Here is a 9,210-nt window from a genome sequence, read left to right as displayed (position 1 = left end):
TATTTCTATACAAACCCCTCTCTTTAAAAAAAAAAAAAGCATCACATTACTGAAGAAAGTATGTATTTCTGTTTGAATTCTGTGCCTTGACACATATTCTCAAAGTAGAAGTGTTTTGTTGGGGAATGCACACTATTTATGTGTAGCAGAGACCTTTGCTCTCCTTTATCGACAGCCCAGTTGCCATCAGAGTTTGTTGTATTAAGTAAATGAATACAACAGTTCGAATGAACACATCTCCTTTATTAGTTACCCAATCAGGTAACCAGTGGACTCTCCAAAATTACAAGCATTCATAGAAGGCAGGTTTAATGGGGAAGAGGCAAATGAGCAAAGGTCTCTGAGCTATTGGAAAAACACAGGAGCCTTAACCCAGCCCTGATCATGGTCTAATATGCCACATAGTCTATTTGTTTATTGTGTTTGCTGTCTGTTTTCTGCCTCTCTCTGCTCTTTTGAAGAAAACTCCCATAAAGCCAGGATCTCTGTTGTGCTCACAGACATGCTGCCTGCCCCATAGTATGCATTCAATTAAGATTTGTTGAATCAATGAATGAATTTATTCATGACTGTAATTAATGTAGTAATACCACTGACTTGTACACCTAAAATTGGTTAAAACAGTACATTTTATGTCAGGTATATTTTGCCACTCAAAGAAAAGTTTTAAAGTCATCTGACACGCGTAGTCCTGAATTACTGCTGTATTTGAAATTGTCTCCATAGATTTTCTCTCAGTAGATCTTCTAAACAGCCTAGACCAGTCCCTCATCCCAAGAACTAATGGAGGATCAGTCTGTTTCAAAACCCCTTGACTCAAGTTTTTAGTTTTTCTGGTGGGCAGTTGGGGGATGAAGAATAGCAGCCTGTCTTGGTTATAAATAACCTTTCCCACTATACTTCCTTCCCAGGCACCCTCACTCCCACCCTCGAGTTGAAGAGTGGAGTCCTCTAAAATTAATGAACTCTAAAATAAACGATAGAATAGTTTTGTTTTCCACATTTCTCCCAGGGAGAGGTAGGGAAAAAATATTAATTTGTGCTTTCTGCCAGCATTCCTGGTCATCCATCTTCAGCCGGGTACTTACTAAGTCCTGTGGCAATGGGGAGCTTAGAAACTGCCCCCTGAGTAGCACTACATCCACTCTGGTTCTCGGGTTCTCTTCCCCAGCAGTGAAGGGTTCATTCTTGCCAGCGATGAAGTCTGAAGAGCACAGAAGCAAGAATTACAGCTCAGGGACATTCTGTGAAATAGAATGAGCAGGGGGAGATGTAGCTATATTAATCATCTCTGCTTGGAGTTTTCTGCTCACGAAAGCATTTCCTGTTCACAAAATACTTTGTGAGCTACAGCTAATAAATGTACAGACCAACGCAAGGCAGGACCTGCAAGCAGTAAAATCATTATGGATCAAAGCAGTTTTTCTTGTCCCTTCAAACTATCTAGTTTGCTTTTTCTTCTTCTTATTATTATTTTTAATCCTCACCCCAGGATATTTTTCCATTGATTTTTAAAGAGAGTGGAAGAGAGAGGGAAAGACAGAGAGAAATATGGTTGTGAGAGAAGCACATCGATTTGGTTGCCTCCCGCACACACCCTGCTCAGGGCCCAGGCCAGGGAGGAGCCTGCAACCGAGGTACGTGCCCTTGACCGGAATCAAACCTTGGACCCTTCCGTCAGCAGGCTGACACTCTATCCACTGAGCCAAACCTGCTAGGGCTAGTTTGCCTTTTTTTTATTAATTAAATTTTATTGGAGTGACATTGGTCAACATGTACATATAGGTTTCTTGTGTGGATTTCTAGTTTGCTTTTTAAAAAATATTTGAATACTTTTGTACAAGTTGTGATTATGACACAAGTTTAAATACACCATGCCTTTTATGAATCAACCCTGACCTGGGAAAGCCTCCACCCCAGCGCTGACTCTTCTCTGATGTTTGGGAGGAAAAGCAAAATTTAAAGGGGTGCTCATTAATGTAAGCCTTCAAAAATATATACGATGCCAGGAGTATATTGGATGCTCAATTTAAAAGCATTTCATTGAATTTAACACCAAAGTCAATGAGCTAATATAATTGTGGAAATAGTGATAAAAGAATTTGTAGAAGGCAGAAATGATGAGTGACATCATTTATGAATTTTCTGCCTTTTGTGCAAATGTACAGATGAAGATGCAACAAACAGATCATTGGATGCCTGCTTTGTACTATTTTAAGTGTTTTTACACATTTTATCTCATTTAACTTACAGCCATATCCACATCTCTCTACATATTAGAATATCAAGGTACTCTTTTTGAGAGAAATGATTTGGTTCTCAGCTAAGTAATTTTCTCTCCTTCACTCTCTTTTTTTCATTTCTTTTTTGAATTATAGGAACAAGAAGCCATTTCTGCTTTATTTTAACCCACTGCTTCTAAAACTCAGACACATTTTTTAGTTTTCTAAGAAACAGAAAAAGCATGTTTTTTGTTGAAAGATTGTAAGGTTAATTATATCAATCTCTAAGCCAACATTTTTAATAACTATATTTTATTATAACTACTCATTTTAGTTAGAACATCACTACTGTGCTTAGTTTAATTGTATGTTTTGATTCTGAACTGCAATAAAAACGCTGGGTTTGAGCTAAAACTGTCACAAGGGTGTGCAGAAAGTTTGTAAAGGAAGTCAGGATGAGAACTATCAACTGGGGATAAGGCTCTCAGAAGAATGGACTATTCGACACACCCCCACTCCTAACAAGCTCAAGTCACCTTTTCTAACTCTCATTTTTGGTAAAAGTGTCAGTGAACACAATGGCTACACACAGATTACTCCAGAACATAACCTTGGTCTGACATTAGCAGTATGTCATTAATTACCATCTTAGACAAAATAATTTAGCAAAACAAAAAAAGATTAGGGTAAGTGTAACATTTAAAAAGCATCATACTAAATAACACCCATATTATTCAATAATATAACCCCACTCAATTTCCATACACTCTCATATGTGTAAGGACTATTCAATTGCTGCAGCTCCCACTTGAGTAACCATAATGAATAACTGTTGACTTGTTAGAAGTTATTCAACAGTGCCTGTGAAGGTGTAGATGAACAGATAAACTTCAAGAAAAGATAGATGATGCTATGTATGTGGACTGTAAGAAATCCAAACTTAACGAAGAATGTGGGATCTGGAGCATGAAAATCTGAATTTCAGGAATCCATTCTAACATTTATTCATTGTATGACCTTTCAGAAGTTCATTTTCAATTTGAAAAACAGGGATAAAAATATTACTTGCCCTTTAATAGCGTTATGGTGTTTTGAGGATAAATAATAAGAAAGAACATTTTAAAACCAAACACCACAGGTAAGTTAGTTATAATAATAAATGCTTTTAGAAAGACTCCGATTTTAGTTTCCATTTAAAATTTTTTTAATTTTAAAAATCAATTTCCAAATACTCATTTAAAAAATCAGAAAAGTAGATATGAGGAAAAAGAAAAAAATCATCCATAGTTCTCCCACCCTTCTTCACCTTCCAGTCTTTGCTTGGATATCACTTTCTCAGTGAGGCTTTAGGACACTGGATTCAAAGTTCTTGCACAACCACCTCCACACACACAAACACCAGGCACTCCCCATCTATAGCACTTCAGGCCATGTGACCCACCAGTTAATATATTTATTGCATATTGTCTTTATCCAAAGGAATTTGAGCATCATGAAGTCAAGAACTTTTTTCATTTTGTTGGTTGTTGTATGCCTAGTCCCTGTCCATTGTCAGCATTCTATAGATATTCATTGAATAAATCAATGAATTCAAACACAAGTACTATTAACATTTAGTTAGATGTGTTTCTTCTAGTATTTTTAAAATTTTAATGCAGTGGTTTTATTTTTAACATAAAGGGGGGAAAGTAACATTTATTAAGTTCCAGGCACTGTGCTAAGGAGTTTACATACTTTTTGTTATTTAATCTGTCAGCAACCCTGAGTAATATTACCCCTGTTTTACAGATGAGAAAACCAAAAGCTCAAAGTGTTAAGCAATGTATGCAAGGCAATGTGTGCAAGGTCACAGTCCTAGGAATTGAAATTGAATTCAAATCAAAGTGTGTGACTCTAAAGTTTGTGCAATTTCACCACATCGTTGGGCTTTATAGTTGTCCTCTTGCTGTATATTTATTCATATCCATCTCTTACCACTTAGCTTTATATTTTAAGTATTTCCTCATGTTATCACATTGCATTTCCTATTTTAAAGCTAAAACTAACTGCAAATGCAGACCATACTAGAGAGAGCGGTAATATACATTGGTTGAAGGTCATCACTATCTATCATGTAAGTGTTCGGTTACAAGCTTTCCTAAAAATCCTATTTAATCTACTCCTGTGCTTTTGTCCACAGCCCCTCCCTATTCCTGTCTACCCACTCACATTTGTATTAGCTGAGAGTCTCAGACTCAACCTAGCTGCTCAAGTGTTTTGTTTTTGAGGGGGATTATTTATGAGAGAAGACTGGGTTGGCTCACAGGTTTGAAGCTGAACAGTTAAGCCTTGAAAAGGATGTGTCAGCTGGAGCCCGGTCATTGGGGCTCTCTGGCCATCTCCTGCCTTTGAATCTCTGCCTTTGGTGTCATCCTCCCAGACCAGCTTCCTCCACTGGAGTGGAAGACATCACTGCCTTGGGCACACATTCTTCCAGCTCTCTGACCAAAGGAAAAAGGAATATCTCTCTTCTAGCTCAAGCTTGATAGATATTAGTTAAAGGACAGAGATTGACCTGCCTGGGCTTTGTGCCTCTGCAGGGACTGATCAATGTGCCCAGGGGAGTGGAGAACAATGATTGGCTCAGCTCCAGCCACGGGACTTTCCTCCGAAACACTTCCCATTACGGTAGCCCCCACTTGGTGTTAAGGATCATGTCCTAAAATAACGTCTCTTCTGAACAGACAAAATATTGAATGTTCCCCTGTGGGACCAGATCAAACCCTGCTTCCTTCCTTAACTCTTCAGGCCTGTTCATTCATTATGAAGAAAGAGCCACAGAGCACCTTGTAGTGTCTTGTAGGCACCGCTAGGTTCTGGAGATAGCCTTATTCATTCAGTCAATCAACCGACACTTATTCAGTCTCCTCTGTCAAGCACCTTGTTATAAATTGCTGGGAACACAACAATGAGGAAGACAGAAAAGTCTCTACCCTCTAGAACTTATATCCTTTTGGCATGACACCTGATACACAAGTAGATAAATGAAAGAATCATAGGCTGTGAGAAGAAATAACGAGGGAACCATAAGAGGATAATGAGGGTAGACACCGGGAAGGGTGGCCCCTCTGAAGAACTAATAATGTAAAAATTACCCAACCCACTGTGTCCTCTTTATGAATCCCTCACAGGCCTTAGTATAGAGGCTGAGCATATGAAGATTTGCTAAATTGAAAGGGAACTTGGGAAATGGAATATCTAGCTTAGTGTAAAAAAAAAAAGGAAATTTCTTGAACATTGAGACTTGCTGTTTAAAGGAGGTCATACTCCCTTATGAATTTTAGGAAAAAAACACATCATTTAACAATCATTAAGAAAAAATGTGTGACCATAGGAACTGCAGAGTTCACAAGGTTTCAGTACACATTTCCAAACAAGCCTAAGAAATGTGTCATTGCTATCCGACTCATCAAAAACAAATCCATAACAAAGGGGGGGAAAGGCTGTTCTGCACTTCACATACCTAAGCACTGAAGAACTTAAAGACTTCTCTGAAAATCCAATAGGCATGTTATTTCTTTGCAATGACCTTTTCCCCTGGATAAATTTGTTTCTATGAGTAACTAAACTGGGTTCCTAGACCCAATTCCAATGTGTTGGGGTGGAGGGGCGTATTCCCCCACACAAACAAACAATTCCCAGACACTAACAGGGCATTTAAGAATTCAGCTCAGTCCTGACACTATTTACCTGGAGGTAGCATCAGATCCCACAGGTTAAGAGTTCGGTCCCAGAAGAATGCCATTCCCCATCCAAACACAACCACAGCCCAGGTTCTTACCTGTGCTTCTGACCAACTGCCTACAGACAGGAGATGTGAAGGGCCCCCCTCCAACTCAAAGTGCTAATTACAAGGACTTTCAAATCTTCAGAGACAACTAATTACCTTGTTCTTTTTATGTCTGCTCTTCTTCAAGCTAAGCACACCTATTTCTTTTGATGTTCCTCGTATGATGAAGTATGCCCCTTCGTTACACCTCTGCAGCATCCATTTGTTCTCTTCTCTCAAGAGTCCTAATTTCCGACTGGAACTCCATATGGTTCTGGAGAAGCTGACTCCACCCCTGCTCCTATGGTGAAGTCCATTCCATTCTCCTGGCCACTGGGATGGCATCAGGGGTGGGTACTTGATGTAAGCCCATCTCATCAGAGTAAATTTCAGGTCTTCAGCTCTTTGGATCTAAGGTATGGGATGGATTGAGGATGCATGGAACCTTGGGAATTGTTGACATCTCCCTTCACAAAAAGAAGAGCCTACCTGAAAATGGTGCCAATATCCAAAAAGCTGGTGGAGAGATGGAGAGAAAACCTGACTTCTGGTTGCCTGATGTAAACCCCCGGAAAAGCCTTGTGTGAAAGCAATTCTTCAGAATTATGTGGTTTCAATTACATGAGTCGATAAGTACTCTTTCTTGCTTAGCCCAGTTTGATTCTAGTGTTTTGTTACCCCCAACTAAAAATATCCTGACTGACGCGTGCGAGATGGCTCTTTCCTATGGTTGCCTTCCTTTGGACAGACTCCAGTTTGCCAATGACCCTCTTACCAGGTTCCCAGAACAAAACCTACTGTTCTAGATGGAGCCTGGCCAGTGCAAGTCACAGGGGTTCTCTCATGAGCCCTGATTAGAATGCAGTGTTGTTACGTCTGAACCTGAGACTACATTAGGATTTTGAGCATCCCAATAAAAGCTGCATTGTCACTTAGGTGGAGAAGCTGGATTTATAAGTTGCCTGGCTCCAGAGTCCATCTTTAAATGGCTGTGCTCTACTGTCACTTGAGTGCGTGTTTTTCAATGCTGCACACTCATCTTTGTTGCTACATCCTAACGTGCTACATTGATTACTTCACATCCTATTTGACACCATCCTCTATAGATCTGAGTTCTTATAATGCTGTGTTTCTAATTTTTTTTTCTTAAGAAGTATATACATGCGTGTACTTTTTAAAGAAAAATAGCATATATATACCTACTTATGATACATGCATGTGTGTGTGTGTATAAAATCCTTACTATGGCCTTCATATATACAAATATATGACAAAACCCTGCTCCTATGGGCCGTTGGCCAAGACAGGACCTTTGTTATATTGAACTAGACAGCATGATGATAGCTGTTAAAATAGGTCTCTGCCTATACTTAATCCTTCTCCAAAAAAGGAAATATTTAGTTTCAGGGAGGTATCTAGTAGTTACAGCAGGAAACATTAGAAAAGAATGAGGGATGTGTGTTGGCCTTCTGTTGGAAAGCGATGGCAGAGTCCGGGGCAGCTGCTCCTACCCAAGCTTGGGGAGGCACAGCCTGGCCAAGTAGCTGGGATCCCCACAAAAGGCCCCAGTGCTACTGAGCTGCTCAGATACTTATTAAACAACCGCTATAATTTTAAGGAAAATCCCCTTATTTTCATTTTTAAAATCTAATGTTTCTTTAAAAAATAGATTAAAAATTCACATAATTCCAAAGCCTAAATGAACAAAAGATTACCCAGTGAAAACCCCAAGACTTGGTTCCCCTCCTGGGAGACAATGTCCCTTCTTTATCCTTTCAGATATATTTGATTATCAATTTTTTTACTGTCATGTTTTCCCCTGGAGGCGTGTATTTAAGACTTTTTATCTTATCTTGCCACGCTTTCCTCTCTTTCCTATCTCTTCTTAAAGAAGACAAGGCCAACCTCCCCTGAGGACTTCCTTCCAAAGACAGGTTTGTCGTTGGTTGACATTCGTTTTATCTCCCTGCAACTCCAGTTTTTTGCTCTGGCTAGGAATAAGTCTGTATGTGACAGCTGGTGGGCCCAGTCACCTTCCAGTGAGTGATGGATGGGACCAGGAGGAGAGACCATTCCCTAATAGTGCAAGATTTTTGCAAGCTCAAAATCCTAAGAACTGACAGTTGCCTCCAACTGTTACCAGCTGTTAACTTGGCTAATGTGGGGGGATCTGCCACCCCTTCAGCAAACCATCTGGGGCAGCAGCTGGCTCACTATATATCTTCCTTTACAGCCTCTGTGACACTCGATTCTGAATTTCTTAAAATTCCTAAAAATAATATCCTAACCCCATCCCAGAGTCCCCACATTCATCGCTAGCCGTGTGACCTTGCAGGAGTAACTTACCCTTGGTTCTGGGTTTCCTGTCTGTACAATGGGAGGGCAGTGGGGTCTGGGCGCTTCCAGCCCTAAAAACTTGATAAGAACAATGGGGTCAGTTGTGAAATGGTGATAAGCAGTTTCTGCTCTTTGCTGCCTTTGTCCTTGTGAGTTTAAGACCTGCTTGTCTTGTGGCTGCAAAAAATTATTTCCGAATCCCACACACTGGCAAGTAATTTTTTAAATCATTTAAGTTATTACAAAAATAGCATTAATTTTTTTAAGTATAAAAAGATAGTAGGTAAAGGGCATTTACCTCCCCTTTTAAACCTCACCTCTGTATATTCAGTTAATAATTCTCACCCAATTGAATGTTATTTTGAGTCAACAGAGTTGTCAGAGTGTCAGTTTTGAGATGGCCGAATGAGTTACATGCATCTCCCTGGGAAGGGACAGCCGGGATGACTGCAAGTGGCAGTACAATGGGGTGCCACTTTTCTGTGTTCTGAGGTGTCGGATTCTCAGGACTCAGCTACACAAGAAACTGATGTCTAACCAAGTTGACAGCTTCTCTGTTTGCAACGGGAAATATACTTTCTCCATTACCAGAATACTGCTATGTGTAGTCACCATCTCCCCTGAAGCAAGGTGCCTGGGGAAAAGCTTTTTATCCAAAGATTTGATGAGAACGGAATTAGTAAAAGAGAATCTATCCTAGCCCTGATAGATAGGAGCAGATAGACAATTCCTACTTCACAAGAGAGATTCCTGGAATGCAAGTGTCTCAGGTTTGGTTCAGTTATTCATTTAGCAAACATTTAACAAGCCTGCCAGCAGACTTACTAAAAGTATTAAAACGTA

At 39.8% G+C, this 9,210-nt stretch overlaps 1 long non-coding RNA gene across 1 annotated transcript; it reads right to left on the bottom strand.

The window, feature by feature from the left end:
- Positions 1-224: 224 nt before the first annotated feature.
- Positions 225-6,695, bottom strand: LOC308237519. Its single transcript, XR_013959433.1, has 3 exons — positions 6,520-6,695; positions 6,148-6,441; positions 225-1,204 (listed from the first exon to the last, which is right to left on the bottom strand). It is a non-coding gene; the product is annotated as an uncharacterized lncRNA (long non-coding RNA).
- Positions 6,696-9,210: the final 2,515 nt, after the last annotated feature.

This window comes from Plecotus auritus, assembly GCF_963455305.1.
Source record: "Plecotus auritus genome assembly, chromosome: 12".
In the NCBI taxonomy this organism is placed as follows: Eukaryota; Metazoa; Chordata; class Mammalia; order Chiroptera; family Vespertilionidae; genus Plecotus; species Plecotus auritus.
The sequence above is the reverse complement of the archived record's forward strand: the minus strand, read 5'-3'. Positions and strand labels throughout refer to the sequence as shown.